The sequence below is a fragment of the Arvicanthis niloticus genome, chromosome 7, assembly GCF_011762505.2.
Source record: "Arvicanthis niloticus isolate mArvNil1 chromosome 7, mArvNil1.pat.X, whole genome shotgun sequence".
NCBI lineage: Eukaryota > Metazoa > Chordata > Mammalia > Rodentia > Muridae > Arvicanthis > Arvicanthis niloticus.
Genome location: NC_047664.1, coordinates 87,273,542 through 87,295,562, shown reverse-complemented (window position 1 = coordinate 87,295,562; position 22,021 = coordinate 87,273,542). Strand labels below are relative to the sequence as shown.

General features: G+C 37.6%; 2 long non-coding RNA genes across 2 annotated transcripts; both read right to left on the bottom strand.

Annotated features, from left to right (window-relative positions):
* Positions 1–247: 247 nt before the first annotated feature.
* LOC143442988 (uncharacterized) lies at positions 248–5,509 on the bottom strand. Its single transcript, XR_013111618.1, has 5 exons — positions 5,469–5,509; positions 3,663–3,731; positions 2,759–2,791; positions 1,319–1,513; positions 248–331 (listed from the first exon to the last, which is right to left on the bottom strand). It is a non-coding gene; the product is annotated as an uncharacterized LOC143442988 (long non-coding RNA).
* A 9,131-nt stretch (positions 5,510–14,640) lies between these two features.
* On the bottom strand, positions 14,641–18,804 carry LOC143442987 (uncharacterized). Its single transcript, XR_013111617.1, has 4 exons — positions 18,769–18,804; positions 16,965–17,033; positions 16,058–16,090; positions 14,641–14,828 (listed from the first exon to the last, which is right to left on the bottom strand). It is a non-coding gene; the product is annotated as an uncharacterized LOC143442987 (long non-coding RNA).
* Between the last annotated feature and the right edge of the window lie 3,217 nt (positions 18,805–22,021).

The following is a 22,021-nucleotide window of genomic DNA, read 5'->3' as shown; positions in this document are numbered from 1 at the left end:
GTTGTGGGCTATTAAAAAAAAAAAAGTGAAGAGGACACAACATTGGGACATGAAGATCTGGGAGAAGTGAGGGAGTGGAGGGAAGGATGAATATCATCAAAATACATCCTATGCTTGTATAAAGTTCCTCCAACATAATAAGATGTTGCATTTAAAAATAAAAAATTAAATATTCCTAAAAACTTAAAAACTCGGGATCTTCCCTTTCATGCTTAGTAAAAAGACTCCCAAAGAGACCACAGCATATGCTATTTCTATTGCATTTATTTTTCTCTGTTAACAGGAATATTGATCCTTCAGGAAAGTGGTTCACATTCAATTTCAAAGTGACCTGAAATAAATGGAAAGTATATGATTACCAATCCAAATGGATCATTCTCTCCAGAACTTATAAGATTTGTATGTATATAAATATAAACATATATCATATTTTATCATATATGTTGTCATAAAAAGCTTATAGCTAAAGACCTGGAAAACATTCAGCACATAGATGCTGAGTATATAAAACAAGGCAGAGTCTTTGTGTATGTGTGTGTACATGCACATGTGTATGTGTGAGTTTGTGTGTATGTGTATGTGTATGTGCATGTGTGTGTACATGTGTGATTAAGCATGTGTGTGAATGTGTGCATGTGTGTGTGTGTGTGTATGTGTATGTGTGTGAGTGTGCACACATTTCATATATGTATGTTTCAGTGAGAAGTTTTGTTTTCTTAAATACTGTTGTGGGTCTGTATTTAGTCTACAATATAGCCTGTACCCAAACTATCCAAGACTTGCAGACTCACCACTTTGAATCTGGTATGTTGAGATAACAGTATATCTATTTTAAATGAAACATAAGGCTGTATGTTTTTAAAAAAGTGTTACACTTACAACATTGTTTTGGGTTTTTAGCAGTAAAAATCTTACATTATTTTTCTAAGGTTTAGGATAAACTTTCCTTTACTGTCTAGATTTGTAAGTTCATCCAGTCTCAGCTTTATATTAACATTTTGCTTCTCCTAGTCCTGTGATTCATCCCAAAGTTAAAAACTGTATTACTAAAATATTTTTTAAATGAAAATATGAAAAATGATTTGGTTTTATTGTATTTTAGCAAATAAGGCCTTCAAACTGTTGTGTAATCGGATCTAAAGGAGACATAGTATATAAGTTCCCTGTTGCAACCAACAACATCTACCACAGAAAAATACTGAGACATATGCTATCCTATTAGCTAGAAACAGTGTACCATCTATTTTATTAGACTGATGCATTCACACTCAGACATAGGAGACAGAGCAGCCGAAGTGATTGTATGGTTCATACTCACCTGAAGTGAACCACAGTGTGACTTTTCTTCCATTTACTGTTCAGGGGCTGAAGGTTCATAGGGAGGGAAAGGCACGGGAAACTGGGGATAATAATGCTGCGGGTAGCCTTGAAGTAAGAATGGCGGGTATGGGCCATATGGATACAGGTATGGGGGAAAATTAATCCGTGGAATTGACTCATCACTGTCGCTGGCCTGTTGGTAAAAAGGAAAGACTTGCCTTACTCTTGCTCTTTCGTGTGGATTTCTCTTATTAAGAAGAAAGCTTAAAATATCTAAAGTACTTGCAGTTTTTACTTGTAAAATTAAATAGGACTTGGTTATTTCAGGTTACAAAATTAAAGGTAACTATAGTCCAAATCTTAGCTTTCAAAGCAAATTTTTCAAATAATTCTTTCTATAGCTATAAGGCAATGATAAGAGAAGTGACGGCACTGTAATATGTATCTCTTTGATTCATATGACCATTAACCAAACAACATGTGAAAACCATCTGTTTCATTCTATCTGTTTGTGCCTATACTTTTATCAGTTTTTGTGTTGAATGGGTGACGTGCTATATTATTGACCTAAGCATGGCCAGCTAAAGGATCCCAGTGTCTCATACCAATGGGAATGGCAAATCAAGATCAGGCTCAGAAGAACTTTAAAGCCTTTCCCTAGCCACTGTATAAAATGTTTGTGGTTGCTAAAACCAGTGTGTGCTTCCTCCTCCTAAATGACTGAAATCTAAGACTGCTCCCATCCAGAGACCTTCTGCTGACATTAGCTAACCTACCTCTTCCTCATTCGTGCTTTATGTAATAGAGTGCAGAGTTTCTTGGCTGCCACAGATACGTATCTGTCATAGCACAAGGCCTACTCCATCCCAGTTGTTCTGTATGTATATCTGTCTTTTCTTCATTCCCATCCCCCATTCTTCTAGAATGTTTTTGCTTGTCTGTTCATATCAAAATAATGTTTTACTGATTTTTTCCCCTGGCTTTGGTCATCAAGACTTGCCTACTACCATCTGGAATGGGATGTCAAATGTTCTCAGACAGATCATTTGTCATTATACAGGACACTTGGTCCCTTGCTCAATGCTATTGGAAGATGGTGCGTTTAAGAGGTGGAACCTTTCTGGGAAGTTCCCTTGTGGGAACTGCACTGTATCCTTTGTCAGAGAGTGACTCACAACTAAACCTACATACCAGTGTTACATGAAAGGAAAAAGATATTTGTTTCTATATAGGCAGATATTAACAATTAATTTATACTGAATTCAGGTATTCCTCCAAAACTCAAACTATAACAAACCTAATTCTAATGATAATACCCCAAAGATTCTTGAGACTCTGTAGAGGTTAAAAGGTTTGGATGAATAAATGCATTTAACCACAGTTGTGACTATCTCACACATACACAAAAACTGACATGGAAAGATGAAAAGCATCTTACACTTCGTTTTTCTCGTTCCTGATCCTCAGGCACCTGAAAGTCAATCAGTGAAATTAACTCAGGCTAATGAAAACACGTGAGAAATATATACATACACATATACATACATATACACATATACATAACTAACTACGTTCTAATTGTTTCATACTATCCATTAAAATATAGAACTTGATTATCCAGATGTTACCAGGCATCATGATTGCTTGTCCTTTTGTGGTGCTGAGGATCAACCATCTACCCTTGGGATTTTTAAAGTTAATGTCTGAGATCTTTTTTGTCAACTTGATACAAGGTATGGTTATCTGCCAATGGGAATCTGATGTCTCCATTCCATTTCTACTGAGAAAGTCTATAGGACATTTTCTTCTTTAATTATTGATGTATAAGGGCCCAGATAGTACTGTTTACAATACTATTCCTGATCAGGTGGTCCTTAGTTGCATGGGAAAGCATGATGAACAAGCCATGGGGAGCAAATCAGTAAGCAGGACTTCTCCAAGGCCTCAGTTCCCCTCTTTAGTTCCTGCCCTCACATCTTTTAGTGATGGAACATGACCTAACAGCTACAAGCTTCAATAAAACTTTTCCTTTCCTAGTTAGTGTTGGTTATGGTGTTTATCACAGCAATAGGAACTAAGACAGCTATCAGGTAAGTGCTGCAGCATTGGGAGATGCTCCCATTTTTTAGAGTGTAATTTTAAATGTCCCTGTGTTTGCTACTGCACAAAAACTACAGGAATCAGTCATGCACCAAAGAGCAGATGACGTTTCCTGAAATATAACACTACAGGTCAGGTTGTAAGTATTTTTATGCACAAAAATGTGAAGAGGTAGTAATAACATTATAGAGAATCATGAATCTCAATTTGATAAACACGTCAGTGTAGATGGGAGTACTCACCGGGAGACAAGCAGACACTGCCAGGATGGCAGAGAGCAGGAGAAGGGCTTTCATCTTATTTAGAATGTCCTAGACATCATAAAGAAGACTGAATATTAACGGAAATCCAGAAGATACAAGCTGGGCACAGTGTATGTAACTAACAGCTCTCTGGACTTAGCCAGTCATTTGCAGTGTTATTGTCTGTTTACTAGTGGGATGCTTTCCAAAAGCAAGTAAAGGAATGATTTGCAATTTTATGACCTCAATGTATCACTTCTTTAAAAGTAACTATTCACATATTTGTGAATGCTGTCTTAAAGAACTTATTAACTAGAGAGTTACTGTTCAGTATGCAGTACAATTTTCTGAGGAATATTAGTGTTTTACTGAGGAAAATGTTCATTTCTCATATCGTTAACATCATTTTGAAGTGACTTTGAGATCCTGGATATTCAGTTTATCACTCACTGAGTTTTTCTATGTTCTTATGAAACAGAAGATTAAATCATATATGAATAAAATGTTGTCATATCCAGAACTCTGTCTTTGTTTCTTTCTGATCATATCGATGAAAATATAATATCCACAGTGTACCAGGAAATGATTGATGAGTTTAAAGGCAGGTATTTAAAAGTTGTGTCAAGTTTAGCAATCTAATGACCAACTCTCTCTATAGAAAATCAAAAGTATAGCACGATCCCCATTTCCACATACACAGATGCACTTCTACCTTCTTTGTCCAAACATGACACTAGCCACTCTCAAGGATATAACTATAAAGCCTGAGCTCTTTCAGGTGGAAACTACTCAGAGATAGATAAGTATATGTTTGTAATGTAAAGCAACATGTGATATATTCTATATGCAGAAGTTACAAAATATTGCAAGCATATAGAAGACATAGAATGGGGAAATAAGTTTGGAAGAGAATAGAATTGTAGCGAATTTTATATAGTGGGATAGTTTTCAAGATTTAAAATCTCACTAAACAGAGAGATTAAAACGCATCACAGACTCCTTTGGACCATGTTTTATGGTTGATAATTGCCACATGCCATAACTACCAATGACTGTTTTTCCCTCAAGCATAGCAGTACATTGTTATGTTGAAAGTCTTATGGTATGAATGAGTCAGATGTGTTTTGTGGCACAAAACACATTTCAAAGGTTGATATAAATGAGAATTGAGGTCATTTTTATATTAAAATCAACATGACATATTAGAATGGGTTATGAATGGTGATATTTTAAAGGTGAAACAGAAGGTTACTAACAAAGTGGTACTTCTTGTTTTGTTTTTTTTCTTTATGTCAAGACAGGGTCTCAGTATGTAGCTCTGGTTGCCCTAGATATCAGCAGGTAGACCAGGTTGTCCTCCTTCAAACTTACAGAGACCCACTCACCAGCCTCTGTCTCCCAGATGCTGTCACTAAAGATTTGCATCCGTACATGTGGTAGGTCAAAAGTGGTTAATTCTTTATACCCACAGAATTCCTGAAAGCTTTGCTGACTTGGTCCATAAAATTCAAAATGATGCTCCCGATCCCATTTCCATCTCTTGCATCAGTGCCCCATCCTTGCAAAGATTCCTTTATAGTCACTCTCAAAATATATCCCTACTATAGAAAGACGGTGGCTTTAAAGGAAATTTCACAAACAGAAATACACAAAATGATAGTCAAATCACTGTATATAATTTCAAGCAGGTGTTCCATGACAGTTTCAAATCTAGTAGTGTGTAAAAATTAATATGCACATATAACATCTATCTCCTAGGAGAGTTCTATGACCATAGGTTACAGAATTAGTTCAGAGCCCTCTTACCTGGAACTCTCCACTCAGCTCCTTCTCACTGATGCTGCTATGAGAAGTAGTGGATGATGGGCACTTCAGTGTGCATCTCTTTTATACACTCCCAGCACAATGGAATGGAGAAGTCCACAGCCCCAAAGCCACTCCCTGGGATCAGTTAGTATTCTACTGGCTCAACTATCCTAATCCATTGAAACTGAGAAATGAGTGACATTGGCAGTTTCATGGAAACTATGACTGAGTGATGCAGAACATTTCCTTTGTGGTTTTCCTTTAAATTTTGTCTCTCATGGATTTGGGGCTTATTGCTCTATAGACATGAGTGTTCCATATCTATTATACCTTTAATCTCTAAAACAGCCAGAAGCAAGTGCGAATAATTATTATTAAATCTTCCCATTGCAAAGGTCAAAGGCCTGAAAAATTGAGAGGGTTACTACTTGATTTAAAATACCACAACTATACCACAACTAGAATTTGGCCAATATTGTGTTGATTGCTGCAATTGTTTTCCCAGGCCCACCTATAACCAGCATTTTACAGTGTTACTATAAGGGTAGTAAAATCCAAAGAAACACTAAAGTTTATTATCTGTAACAACATTTATTCTTGTTTTACTGACTCAAAGAGAACTGAACTGGTGATCTGGTAAATACAATATATCGCAACATATTAGTTTTCATTTTGAGCATTCTGAGGTCAGAGTAGTTTCTCATCCAGTGGTAGAAATGTTAAGTGTCTCTCTCTCTCTCTCTCTCTCTCTCTCTCTCTCTCTCTCTCTCTCTCTCTCTCTCTCTCTTTCTCTCTCTCTCTCTCTCTCCCTCTCTCTCTCTCTCTGTCTTTCCGTCTGTCTCTCTCTGTGTATTGTATTACATGCTATTGAATGCCTTTCCTAGAAGATGATTTTAGTTTCTTTTACTTAGCTGTAAAGTAAAAATTGCTGACACTTATTTTTGAAGCTCAGATCCACTTTCTGTCTTCATGTAATTTTATGTCTTGAAATTTAATAATGACTTTTTATTAAAATGCCAAAGTCCTTTTTATCTTTTTGTGATTTCTTTAAATTATTTTTATTTTTTCATGTAATATATTTTGATCACATTCTTTCTTCTCTCATATCTTTTCTGGATTCTCTCTGTTCAATGTCATGTTGATCCTTACCTCAAGATTCTCTTAAAACCCCCCATTTCCTCTTGTTCATTTCCTTTGGCAGCGGCCTTATGTGTATTGCTTCTCCAGTGAATTTACTGTATGTACTTGATCATGTATGGTTTTTGAATGAGCAGTGTATGTAATCAGTCCTGAATCTGAGACCATGGTTTAGCTAAGATCATCTGGTCCACAGGCTCTTTTTATCCAGCTGCATAATCACTTTGATGTTTGATGGATATCACAGGCACATGAAGTCATTGTTTTTAATAGCTGAGTAATACTCCATTGTGTAAATGTACCACATTTTCTGTATCCATTTCTCTGTTGAAGGACATCTGGGTTCTTTCCAGCTTCTGGCTATTATAAATTAGGCTGCTATGAACATAGTGGAGCATGTGTCCTTTTTATATGTTGGAGCAACTTTTGGTTTTATATGCCCATGAGTGCTATAGCTGGGTCCTCGGGTAATACTATGTCCAATTTTCTGAGGAACCGCCAGACTGATTTCCAGAGTGGTTGTACCAGCTTGCAATCCTACCAACAAGGGAGGAGTGTTCTTCTTTCTCCACATTCTCTCTAGCATCTGCTGTCACCTGAGTTTTTTATCTTAACCATTCTGACTAGTGTGAGGGTTTAAATTTACATTTCCTTGATGACTAAAGATGTTGAACACTTCTTTAGGTGCTTCTTGGCCATTGGAGTTTCCTCAGTTGAGAATTCTTTGTTTACTTCTGTACCCCATTATTACAAAATGGAAACCAAAAGATTTGGGAAAGATCTTTACCAATCCTACATCCGATAGAGGGATAATATTCGATATGTACAAAAAACTCAAGAAGTTAAACTCCACAGGATCAAATAAACTTATTAAAAATGGTTTTTTTTTTCTTTAAGGCCCTGGTTGGTGGACCATACTCCAGTTGATGAAGACAAAGTTGGACTTGAGTTATTAAAAAAGAAAAAAATTTTAAAGAGTAGAGAAGACAGCAACAGGGAGAGGGCATGAAGTCTGGGAGGAGTGAGAGGTGAATATAATCAATATTGTATTAATTTCTCCAAGATTTAAAAAGTACTAAAACCAAACAAATCAAATGTAAAACCTCTCTGGGAGACTTGTTACACTTGTTAAGTTTGTATATGTTTTTATTTCCCTTTCATGTAAGAATACTAAAGAAAATATCTTTTTCCAAGTTCTTAAGTATCAGCATATGATCAGTACGTAAAGGGTACAGGTGGCCTTCCAGGTCTAGTTCAATACTTAGACATTCAAACAACAAATTAGAAGTATTTAAAAAATAAACAGGACAGTTTCCCAGTGGACAACTATCTATCTGGTTGTCCAGCAAATGAGTGGCTGTCCAGGCTAAGAGTGTGGTTCCTTTACCATCTCCCTGGTCTCCAGACTTCAGCTCTCTCCTCATTCCTGGCCTATGTAGTTAAGATTCAGTGCTTCCTCTATACTGGACACTTTTGCACAGTACTTTGTGTTAGGCATTCTAATCAACCCAGCAACACTTTAATGTGTGTAAGCAGACACACATAGTTCATGAGCAGATAGTATACCATATTTTTTATTGGATATTTTATTTATCTACATTTTAAGTGTTATCTGCTTTCCCAGTTTCTCCTCTGCAACCTCCCATCCCATCCACCCTTACCGTGCTTCTATGAGGGTGCTCCCCACCCATCTACCCACTCCTGCCTCATCGCCCTAGCATTCCTTTATGCTGGGGATTTGAGCCTTTACAGGACGAAGGGTCTCCTCCCTTTGATCCACATAAGGCCCCTTCAGCTCCTTCAGTCCTTCCCCTAGCTCCTCCCAGTGCTCAGTCCGATGGTTGGCTGTAAACATCCACATCTGTATTGGCCAGGATCTGGAAAGCCTCTCAGGAGATAACTGTAACAGGCTCATGTCAGCAAGCATTCTTGGCTTCTGCAATAGTGTCTGGGTTTGGTGTCTGCATGTGGGATAGATTCCTAGGTAGGACAGTCTCTGGGTGGCCTTTCCTTCAGTCTCTGCTCCACTCTTTGTCCCTGTGTTTCCTTTAAACAGGAGCAATTCTGGAGATGGGCGAGGGACCTCGTCCCTCAACCAGGGTCCATGCCTAGCTTGGATATGGTCTGGACAGGTTCTCCCTCCCCTTTGTTGGGTATTTTAGCTACTGTCATCCACATGGGGTCCTAGGAGGCTCTTGCTTTGCTGGCATCTGGGACTTTCTGGTTGCTGCCCTCAGTTCCCCATCTCCCACTGCTACACACCTCTGTTCAATTTCCTGACCCTCTGTATATCTCCTCCATCTCCTCCCATACCTAATTCTGCCCTTCTTTTCCCCTCCCCCATCTTCTCTTCCTCCCAAGTCCCTCCTACCTTCTACTTCCCTTGATTATTTTGTTCTCCCTTCTAAGGAGGACTGAAGCATTTACTCATTGGTCTTCCTTCCTCTTGAGCTTCATGTGGGCCATCATCTACGTTCCTGATATATATGGAAGAGGGCTGGAGGGATGTCTTGTTACCAATCACTGTATGTATGACAAGATAACTGTTTTCTTTTTTAAATGTTAAAATAGCATAACTTTTCCTATGAGAATCTCTTTCAATAATATATAATGTGTAATTCAATAATATGTAATGTCATATTGTTATAATTTAATATATTATCATATTATCCTCCATGAATTTACTACCTACTGTATCTACAAGTTGGATACACTTTAAACAGCACAGTTTGGGGATACACAATTTTTATTAACTATTTTTTATTGGATACTTTATTTATTTACATTTCAAATGCTATCCCCTTTTGCAGGTATCCCTCTGCACACCTCCTATCCCATCCTCCCTCCCCCTACATCTATGAGGGTGCTCCCCCCTGACCCAACTACTCCCACCTCACCACCTTGGCATTCCTCTACACTGGGGCATTGGCATTGAGTCTTCATAGGACAAAGCGCGACTGCTACATATGCAGCTGGAGCCATGGGTCCCTCCATGTGTACTCTTTGGTTGTTGGTTTAGTCCCTAGATGCTCTGGTTGGTTGGTATATTGTTCTTTACATGGGTTGCAAACCACTTTTAGATACTGGATGAGTGGCTTTTCATAGTTTAGCTTTGAGAGCCTGGGCAAAAAGAAAAGGCTTTTTCAACTGTCACTTTCCAGAATACATGTCTTTTGGAAATTTTACAATGCAAATATTTTAATAATAAATACATATCTTTGGAGTCTTCTGATGAGATGTTTGTTGCAAGGAGTATGCTTTGGAAAATGATTCACTAGTTAGTCCCAAACCTACAAACTAACATTAGATTCCAGGTAAATATGGAGGTTTGATTGACAGGTTTTAGTGGGATACTTTTTTACCAATACATTATTAAAGATGTTCAGAGATTAAAGATATTGCCTCAATTTTCTAATGGACAAACTGGTTAATTTTAATTAGTTTATTTGTATCATAAATCTGGATAATAAAAAGTACATGGTAGAATTTCTCCCCCAATCCCCAAAATGTTAGCATAATAATGGGAAGTGAATAAAAGAATAAAAATCAAACCTCTAATCTGAGCCTCAAGGATGTGTATCCAAAGATTAGAGAGAGAAAGAGGAAGAGAGAGGGAAAGAGAGGGAGAGGTGAATACATTGCCCAAACTCTCCTAGTTTATAGTAGCGATTGTTAGTTAGTCTTGGGCCCCTAAAGACTTAGTTGCCCGTGATTCTGGGACTCTCATTTTTCTTTTATGCTGGTCTTTCTCTAGTCCTACATTGGCACCCAATATGGCAGCATAGGTTTCAGAAGTGATCCCTATAAAATCAATTTACCATAGTATTTGGTCCTCTTGATGTTCTAGTATTAGAGGGATTATTATCTAAGTGTATAAGGAGCCTGTAATCCCTGAAAATGACTAAGGAAGACAGAAGTTTTCATCCTTCAGTCTAGCTAAGTAGCTCATTAGTCTGACCTTGTCTTTCAGCCAGGATGCACACAGAGGACAATGTTTCCATGGTTGGTGCAAAGGGTCTCATCTCTGGTCAAGTTTATTGCAGTGGAGAAATACAGTCTTAGAATTTTTCTAATTTCCTGATAATTAACCACAGAGACAAGGTCAGCTATTGTGACACAATGAAAGGCTCATTGTCCAAGAGGGATTTTGTTAGATAGCTTTTGTCTTATATTGCAAGATAGGTTGTTTTTCATTACCATCTGGTACCTTTCTCTCCTTCAGGGCATTATTCTGTGTTCATCATCAGGTTAGAAGGAAGTGACAGTAAACAGGACAAATTGTCTTTTTATATAATTTTGCTATGAAAAAAACCCACACAACACTTGATAAAGTCCTCAAGAACTTGAATGTCTAATACATGTATAATGATATGTGTGAATTGTATTCAGACCAAAATTTTATTTATGACTTGATATTTTATAGGTTCTAGAGTTCCTATAGCAGAAAATGGGTAGCCAAGAAATTACTCAATTGGCTGTGCTAAAATTAGTAATTGAATAGAAGAAATTTGTCAACATATAAATACTAATTTTTATAATTTCATTTTCAAGATAACGAAACTTTTACCACTTTCACGTAGATATATGTGAAAATGCCTTTTTAAAAAAAAATTAGGAATTGTAAGTTCTTATGAATATATTGGATTTAGCTGTCACTGAGCATCTAAGGACTGGAGTACATTTAGACTGATGTCATATTCCAGGCAGAGAGAGGTGTGCACTGCTCCATGAGAAGGTCAGACTTATAAAGGGCAGAGATAAAGTACTGTGAGGGAAGGTAAAGATGAGGACTTCTTTTTTTACAGACTGAGATTTTTTTCTGAAGATCATAATATTTGACTTCATTCTCAAAAGATAAATTGAATCTGAATACTGAATTGAGAACCATGTACTTCCCAAGAACTCACCATGGCAAAGGCTTAGTTGTGTGGTGAAGCCTGGTTGTAGACAATAGCAATACTTGGGTTCTCTGAGCTTGGGATGTATGGGAGCCAAGTGATGGGAGAAGGTGCTGAAAGGAAACTTGGGATTGGAGTGTGGGCCTTGAGGGCCTGTATGTGTGGACAGGGTGGGGGCTGACTTTGCAGTGTCGAACACAGGGAACTCTCAGTGATGATTGAGCATATCACAAATGACTTTCAATTTGTACATTGAGATAATGCAGGGCATCGAGTGGCAGCTAGCTGACAATTAAACAGCTAGCAGTCATCTTAAAAGCCATACATATAATGATTTTTCTCTCTGGAGTAAAATAAAAAGAAATGGATTTGACTAGTCTCTGACCCTGACTCAGAAGTTATTTTAGTACATGTGCTAATGTAACAAAAGCGGGGGGGGGGGGAGTCCAGTGGATCCACCTTTGCATTTCTATCATGTGCTAGAGTGATGAGCATCTAAAATTCACAGGAGTTCTATAATTTTCAGTTTCTCCATATAAGAAAGAGATTTGGGAAGTGATTTTTTTAAAGCTCTTGTAACTTGTAAGAATTATATTACTGCTATTTTAAGGATATTAACTATTTCAGGCTTCTTGGGTTTAGAGACAACATATTCTTTTGTTTATGTTCTTTGCCAGTGAATCGAGCTTGCTGTTCTGTGGTATATAAGCTACAGATTCAGTTGTTGAAACATATTTTAGTTAGATTAGGTAAATTCTGTCTCTTGGTTACTATGAACACATTTATACAACATAAACCTGTGAACACTTTCATTCAGGATATTCCAGGGCTGCTGACTCAATCACCTCTATTCTTCACGATTTTTCTAAAGTGTTCAGCAATCAAGGATATTCAGGGCTGGCAGACAGCTTAGTGAATTAAGTTATTTCCATGTGTTGTGTTTTGAATGAGAATGACCCCCATGGGCTCATATATTTGAATGCTTGTTTCTGAAATTGATGCCACTGTTTAGAAAGGATTGGGGACTGTGGTCTTGTTGGACAAGGTGTATCACTGAGGGTGGGCTTTGAGGTTTAAAAGCCCATGCCATTCCCAGTTGGCTGTCTTTATTTCTGCCATGTGCTGTGACTCAGGTGTGAAATCTCAGCTGCTTCTCCAGCACCATGCCTGCCTGATGTCATGATCCCTGACTCACCCTCTGAAAATGTAGGCCAGCCCCTAAATAACTATTTTCTTTTATAAATTGCCTTAGTCATGGTGTCCCTTGCACCAAGAGAAGAGTAACTAAGATAACATACAAGCATATAGTCAATGAGTTTGATATCAAGTTGCTTTCTAAATTCATGCCTGTGTTTCTTATGTTACTGCAGCTCCCACACTTCATTGCAGAAGTTTCTGTGAATTATGGATGGTGAAAGCAGAAGTTAGAAGTTGGTCAAAATTCACAGGATAGGTGTCTGTATCATTCTCCACCACACATGGGACATAAGTATCCTGCTCCTTACACAAGGCTCGGGGACAGTGGCAGCAGAGGTGGTAGAAGTATTGTAAGAGTCAGAGGTTGAGAAAGAGCCAGAACAATACAGATTCTACCCAACATGGTAAGTGTACTGTGCTCCTCCTGTGCCCACTGCAGTTCTGGTTGCCTGCGTAAGTACTGCCACAATGGAGCCACTAAACATTCCAGAATGAGCTGGAAGGCTCACAAGCTTTCACCCCTGACTGAGAAGTTATGGCAGTCGATGGTTTCTGGGAGAAGGAGAGACAGAGTTTTTAAGGATGTGGCTCATGTGGATGGGCAAATAACCACAAGTTTATGGGCAGCTCAACTCAGACATGTGGGCTATTAAAAAAAACTGAAGAGGACACAACATTGGGACATGAAGATCTGGGAGAAGTGAGGGAGTTGGGGGAAGAATGAATATCATCAAAATACATCCTATGCTTCTATAAAGTTCCTCCAACTTAATAAAATGTTGCATTTAAAAATGAAAAATTAAAATATCCCTAAAAACTTAGAATCTTCCCTTTCATGCTTAGTAAAAAGACTGCCAAAGAGACCACAGCATATGCTATTTCTGTTGCATTTATTTTTCTCTGTTAACAGGAATATTGATCCTTCAGAAAAGTGGTTCACATTCAATTTCAAAGTGACCTGAAATAAATGGAAAGTATATGTTTACCAATCCAAATGGATCATTCTCTCGGGAACTTATAAGATATGTATGTATATAAATATACACATATATTGTATTTTATCATATATGTTGTCATAAAAATGCATGTGGCTAAAAACTTATAAAACATTCAGCACATAGATGCTGAGTATATAACAAGGCAGAGCCTTTGTGTATGTGTGTGTACATGTGCGTGTGTATGTGTGAGTTTGTGTGTATGTATATGTGCTTGTGTGTGTGCATGTGTGATTAAGCATGTGTGTGAATGTGCATGTGTGTGAATGTGTGTGTGTATGTGTGTGAGTGTGCACACATTTCATATATGTATGTTTCAGTGAGAAGTTTTGTTTTCTTAAATAATGTTGTGGGTCTGTATTTAGTCTACAATATAGCCTGTACCCAAACTATCCAAGACTTGCAGACTCACCACTTTGAATCTGGTATGTTGAGATAACAGTACATCTATTTTAAATAAAACATAAGGCTGTATGTTTTTAAAAAAGTGTTACACTTACAACATTGTTTTGGGTTTTTAGCAGTAAAAATCTTACATTATTTTTCTAAGGTTTAGGATAAACTTTCCTTTACTGTCTAGATTTGTAAGTTCATCCAGTCTCAGCTTTATATTAACATTTTGCTTCTCCTAGTCCTGTGATTCATCCCAAAGTTATAAACTGTATTACTAAAATATTTTTAAATAAAAATATGAAAAATGATTTGGTTTTATTGTATTTTAGCAAATAAGGCCTTTAAACTGTTGTGTAATCAGATCTAAAGGAGACATAGTATATAAGTTCCCTGTTGCAACCAACAACATCTACCACAGAAAAATACTGAGACATATGCTATCCTATTAGCTAGAAACAGTGTACCATCTATTTTATTAGAGTGATGCATTCACACTCAGACATAGGAGACAGAGCAGCCGAAGTGATTGTATGGTTCATACTCACCTGAAGTGAACCACAGTGTGACTTTTCTTCCATTTACTGTTAAGGGGTTGAAGGTGTAGAGGGAGCGAAAGGCACGGGAAACTGGGGATAATACTGCTGCGGGTAGCCTTGATGTAAGAGTGGTGGGTATACGCCAAACGGATACAGGAATGGGGGACAATAAATCCGTGGAAATGACTCATCACTGTCACTGGCCTGTTGATTAAAAGGAAAGACTTGCCTTACTCTTGCTCTTTCATGTGGGTTTCTCTTATTAAGGAGAAAGATTAAAAGGTCTAAAGTACTTGCAGTTTTTACTTGTAAAATTAAATAGGGCTTGATTATTTCAGGTTACATAATTAGAGGTAACTATATTCGAAAACTTAGGTTTCAAAGCAATTTTTTCAAATAATTCTTTCTATAGCTACAAGGCAATGATAAGAGAAGTGATGGCAGTGTAATATGTATCTCTTTGATTCATATGACCATTAACCAAACAACATGTGACAATCATCTCTTTCTTTCTATCAGTCTATGTCTATATTTCTATCAGTATTTTGTGCTGAATGGGTGACGTGCTATATTATTGACCTAAGCATGGCAAGGTCAAAAATCTCAGTGTCTCATACCAATAGAAATTTCAAATCAGGATCAGGGTCAGGCTCAGGAGAACATTAAAGCCTTTCCCTAGTCACTGTATAAAATGTTTGTGGTTGCTAAAACCAGTGTGTGCTTCCTCCTCCTAAATGACTGAAATATAAGACTGCTCCCATCCAGAGACCTTCTGCTGACATTAGCTAACCTACCTCCTCCTCATTCTTGCTTTATATAATAGAGTGCAGAGTTTCTAGGCTGCCACAGGTATGTATCCATCATAGCACAAGGCCTACTCCATCCCAGTTGTTCTGTATGTATATCTGTCTTTTCTTTATTCCCATCCCCCATTCTTCTAGAATGTTTTTGCTTGTCTGTTCATATCAAAATAATGCTTTACTGACTTTTTCCTGGCTTTGGTCATCAAGACTTGCCTACTACCATCTGGAATGGGATGTCAAATGTTCTTAGACAGATCATTTGTCATTATACAGGACACTTGGTCCCTTGCTCAATGCTATTGGAAGATGGTGCCTTTAAGAGGTGGAGTCTTTTGGGGAAGTTCCCTTGTGGGAACTGCACTGTGCCCTTTGTCAGAGAGTGAGTCACAACTAAACCTACATACCATTGTTACATGAAATGAAAAGATATTAACAATTAATTTATACTGAATTGAAGTATTCCTCCAAAAATCAAACTCTATATCAAACCTAGTTCTAATGGTAATACCCCAAAGATTCTTGAGACTCTGTAGAGGTCAAAAGGTTTGGATGAATAAATGCATTTAACCACAGTTGTGACTATCTCACACATACACAAAAACTGACATGGAAAGATGAAAAGCATCTTACACTTCGTTTTTCTCGTTCCTGATCCTCAGGCACCTGAAAGTCAATCAGTGAAATTAACTCGTGCTAATGAAAACACATGAGAAATATATACATACACATATACATACATATACACATATACATAATAAAACTATGTTCTAATTGTTTCATTCTATCCATTAAAATACAGAAATTCATTATCCAGATGTTACCAAGCATCATGATTGCTTTTTCCTTTCATGGTGCTGAGGATCAACCATCTACCCTTGGGATTTTTAAAGTTAATGTCTGAGATCTTTTTTGTCAACTTGACACAAGGTATGGTTATCTGCCAATGGGAATCTGATGTCTCCATTCCATTTCTACTGAGAAAGTCTATAGGACATTTTCTTCTTTAATTATTGATGTAGAATGGCCCAGATAGTACTGTGTGCAATACTATTCCTGATCAGGTGGTCCTAAGTTGCATGGGAAAGCATGATGAACAAGCCATGGGGAGAAAATCAGTAATCAGCACTTCTCCACAGCCTCAGTTCCCCTCTTTAGTTCCTGCCCTCACATCTTTTAGTGTTGGAACATGACCTAACAGCTACAAGCTTCAATAAAACTTTTCCTTCCCTAGTTAGTGTTGGTTATTGTGTTTATCACAGCAATAGGAACTAAGACAGCTATCAGGTAAGTGCTGCAGCATTGGGAGATGCTCCCATTTCTTAGAGTGTAATTTTAAATGTCCCTGTGTTTGCTACTGCACAATCACTACATGGAATCAGTCATGCACCAAAGAGCAGATGACGTTTCCTGAAATATAACACTACAGGTCAGGTTGTAAGTATTTTTATGCAGAAAAATGTGAAGAGATAGTAATAACATTATAGAGAATCATGAATCTCAATTTGATAAACACGTCAGAGTAGATGTGAGTACTCACCGGGAGACAAGCAGACACTGCCAGGATGGCAGAGAGCAGGAGAAGGGCTTTCATCTTATTTAGAATGGCCTAGACATAATAAAGAAGACTGAATATTAACGGAAATCCAGAAGATACAAGCCAGGCACAGTGTATGTAACTAACAGCTCTCCGGACTTAGCCAGTCATTTGCAGTGTTATTGTCTGTTTACTAGTGGGATGCTTTCCAAAAGCAAGTAAAGGAATGATTTGCAATTTTATGACTTCAGTGTATCAGTTCTTTAAAAATAACTATTCACATATTTGTGAATGCTGTCTTAAAGAACTTATTAACTAGAGAGTTACTGTTCAGTATGCAGTACAATTTTCTGAGGAATATTTAGTGTTTTACTGAGGAAATGTTCTTTTCTCATATCGTTAACATCATTTTGAAGTGACTTTGAGATCCTGGATATTCAGTTTATCACTCACTGAGTTTTTCTATGTACTTATGAGACAGAAGATTAAATCATATATGAATAAAATGTTGTCATATCCAGAACTCTGTCTGGGTTCCTTTCTTATCATATTGATGAAAATGTGATTAGGATCTACAGAGTACCAGGAGATGATTGATGAGTTTAAAGGCAGGTATTTAAAAGTTGTGTCAAGTTTAGCAATCTAATGACCAACTCTCTCTATAGAAAATCAAAAGTATAGCACGATCCCCATTTCCACATACACAGATGCACTTCTACCTTCTTTGTCCAAACATGACACTAGCCACTCTCAAGGATATAACTATAAAGCCTGAGCTCTTTCAGGTGGAAACTACTCAGAGATAGATAATTATGTCTTTGTAATGTAAAGCAACATGTGATATATTCTATATGCAGAAGTTACAAATTATTGCAAGCATATAGAAGACATAGAATGGGGAAATAAGTTTGGAAGAGAATAGAATTGTAGTGAATCTTATATAGTGGGATAGTTTTCAAGGTTTAAAATCTCACTAAACAGAGAGATTAAAACGCATCACAGACTCCTTTGGACCATGTTTTATGGTTGATAATTGCCACATGCCATAACTACCAATGACTGTTTTTCCCTCAAGCATAGCAGTACATTGTTATGTTGAAAGTCTTATGGTATGAATGAGTCAGATGTGTTTTGTGGCACAAAACACATTTCAAAGGTTGATATAAATGAGAATTGAAATCATTTTTATATTAAAATCAACATGAAATATTAGAATGGGGTATGAATGGTGATTTTTTAAAGGAGAAACAGAAGGTTACTAACAAAGTGGTACTTCTTGTTTTTTTTCTTTATGTCAAGACAGGGTCTCAGTATGTAGCTCTGGCTGCCCTAGATATCAGCAGGTAGACCAGGTTGTCCTCCTTCAAACTTACAGAGACCCACTCACCAGCCTCTGTCTCCCAGATGCTGTCACTAAAGATTTGCATCCGTACATGTGGTAGGTCAAAAGTGGTTAATTCTTTATACCCACAGAATTCCTGAAATCTTTCTGACTTGGTCCATAAAATTCAAAATGATGCTCCCGATCCCATTTCCATCTCTTGCATCAGTGCCCCATCCTTGCAAAGATTCCTTTATAGTCACTCTCAAAATATATCCCTACTATAGAAAGACGGTGGCTTTAAAGGAAATTTCACAAACATAAATACACAAATTGATGGTCAAATCACTGTATATAATTTCAAGCAGGTGTTCCATGACAGTTTCAATTCTAGTAGTGTGTAAAAATTAATATGCACATATAACATCTATCTCCTAGGAGAGTTCTATGACCATAGCTTACAGCATTAGTTCAGAGCCCTCTTACCTGGAACTCTCCACTCAGCTCCTTCTCACTGATGCTGCTATGAGAAGTAGTGGATGATGGGCACTTCAGTGTGCATCTCTTTTATACACTCCCAGCACAATGGAATGGAGAAGTCCACAGCCCCAAAGCCACTCCCTGGGATCAGTTAGTATTCTACTGGCTCAACTATCCTAATCCATTGAAACTGAGAAATGAGTGACATTGGCAGTTTCATGGAAACTATGACTGAGTGATGCAGAACATTTCCTTTGTGGTTTTCCTTTAAATTTTGTCTCTCATGGATTTGGGGCTTATTGCTCTATAGACATGAGTGTTCCATATCTATTATACCTTTAATCTCTAAAACAGCCAGAAGCAAGTGCGAATAATTATTATTAAATCTTCCCATTGCAAAGGTCAAAGGCCTGAAAAATTGAGAGGGTTACTACTTGATTTAAAATACCACAACTATACCACAACTAGAATTTGGCCAATATTGTGTTGATTGCTGCAATTGTTTTCCCAGGCCCACCTATAACCAGCATTTTACAGTGTTACTATAAGGGTAGTAAAATCCAAAGAAACACTAAAGTTTATTATCTGTAACAACATTTATTCTTGTTTTACTGACTCAAAGAGAACTGAACTGGTGATCTGGTAAATACAATATATCGCAACATATTAGTTTCATTTTGAGCATTCTGAGGTCAGAGTAGTTTCTCATCCAGTGGTAGAAATGTTAAGTGTCTCTCTCTCTCTCTTTCTCTGTCTCTCTGACTCTCTCTCTCTCTGTGTATTGTATTACATGCTATTGAATGCCTTTCCTAGAAGATGATTTTAGTTTCTTTTACTTAGCTGAAAAGTATTTTAGTAAAAATTGCTAACAGACACTTATTTTTGAAGCCCAGATCCACTTTCTGTCTTCATGTAATTTTATGTCTTGAAATTTAATAATGACTTTTTATTAAAATGCCAAAGTCCTATTTATCTTTTTGTGATTTCTTTCAATTATTTTTATTTTTTCATGTAATATATTTTGATCACATTCTTTCTTCTCCCCTAACTTTTTCTGGATTCTCTCTATTCAACGTCATGTTGATCCTTACCTCAAGATTCTCTTAAAACCCCCTATTTCCTCTTGTTCATTTCCTTTGGCAGCAGCCTTATGTGTTTTGCTTCTCCAGTGAATTTACTGTATGTACTTGATCATGTATGGTTTTTGTCCTCACTTTGAATGAGCAGTGTATGTAATCAGTCCTGATTCTGAGTCCATGGATTAGCTAAGATCATCTGGTCCACAGCCTCTTTTTATCCAGCTGCATATTCACTTTATGTTTGATGGATATCACAGGTACAATCTAATCAAAGGGAACTTAGTATTTTTCTTTTAAAACCTTCTGCTGCTCCTGCTGATCAACCATCAAGATATCCAATCAATGAACATTAGCCCACCACATCTTTTTCATTTTTAGTTTTATAGTTTTCTGCATGTATATGATAAATTTTAGTCACTTCAGCCTCTGTTGCCTGTTTTCATTCTCTCACCTACTGAAAGCCTCTTTAACAAGTCTACCTATTTTTGTCTTCTTTTTCTTTTTCCCATATTGTTCCACCCCCTAACCAAGAAACTCTTTACAATCGATACCTCTGCTCTCAATAGATAATAGTTTTCTCCAATGGAGTGACACTGAGTACATCAAACACACTTCATGGCCAGGCCCCATTCTCTGGAACAGCTGGTTAACACAAAATATCATTCATGATTTCTTTTTGGGTGACTCTTTGAGTTTAGAGTTGTTTGCAAGTAGTTTACCAGAGTCATGAGAAATTAATCAGTGGCTACCCTGCTGGAGAAAAGGGTATTACTTTCCACAGCCATTAGTAACTTTCAGTAGTTCCCCAAGGAGTGATGAGGATCCCTTCCCCATCCTCAGTTAAATATTAATAGTCTCAATCTAATTTAGGTTTGTGTAGTAACAACAGTAACTAAATATGTGGCTATGTCTTATCAATCAGTGTCTTCTTCCTACACAACTTTTCATTATTTGGTTCTTACACTGTTTCTTTTCATTTCTATCACGCTCTCTGAGCCCAGGAGACTGTGAAATGATACCTTATTTAGGGACCATCACTTCACCAACATCAACTCTTCTCCTTTTGACCAGTTATGAATCTCTCTTTTAAAACTCCAACTTGATGCATAAAGAAGCCTTTCTGAACAATGCTAAGTGCAACACAAATCTATGGACATAAACACATTTAGAATGCAGTTTGGCTATGTATCCATTGAGTAAAATGATACTAGTAAGCTCCCTGTGAGGGTCTATGACCTCCCCAGCCAGGGCCACTGCTCCAGGCTAACAGTTCTAGGCACACCTGTGTCCTACAGAGCAGACCTAAAATCTAATCATAAACTTGTAGCAGGATACTTATTCTGCTACATTGTATTCGCAGTGGAGCTTAGTGATTATGCAGTAGAAGAGGAGGTGGAGCTGGGAGAGAAAAAGAGGAAGGGGAGGAGAGAAAGAGAGAAAGGGGAGGAGAAGAAGGAGGCTATCAGCCATTGAGAATCACGGATGGGTTGAAAGCTGTCCTGGGTAGCAATTTCTATCAAAAGGTTAGATATTAGGTAACAACTCTAATTGTGTGGGCATCTTGTTGATTGAGCATTTCTAAATATATAAGTCCTTTAGATAATCATTAAGCTTTAAGAGTCTCATTTCTACCAAGAATTGCAAGGATGGCAGATATTGTCTGGGGTTCAGCTGAGCTTTGTGGATGCAACGTGCTGGATTGGCAGAGCCATCCCCCAAGTTGGCGTCTGGTGGTAGTTGTGGAGCGCTTGGCCTCTGACCGCTTCTAGCTGTGGCGTGCATGGCTTCTGGCCTCTTCTAGTGTGGAACATGGTGGCCAGAGCTAAGCAGAGCCACCCCACAAATTAGATAGCCAGCTGGTGCCGAGGCATTGTTTAAAATATTACTCGCAACATAAACTGGTGGGTTACAGCAAAGCACATACTTGCTGTAGGTCACAGCAAGCCCATAGGTTGGTTATACAGAGTTCACATCATTACTGTAGCTCAAAGGCTTCAAGCTCAGTTTAGTCTTTATCTCCCTATTTCTTCAAGGCATGTAATGTCTTCAGAAGTTGGGTCTAATTTCTGGTGGATAACAGAGAAACATCAAGAGTCAGTATTGTTTTGGGGGGGTCTCTAGAACCTCTCCAACAACTCTTACAGGAGTATCTCACACCTCACAGGAGTATGGAGTATGTT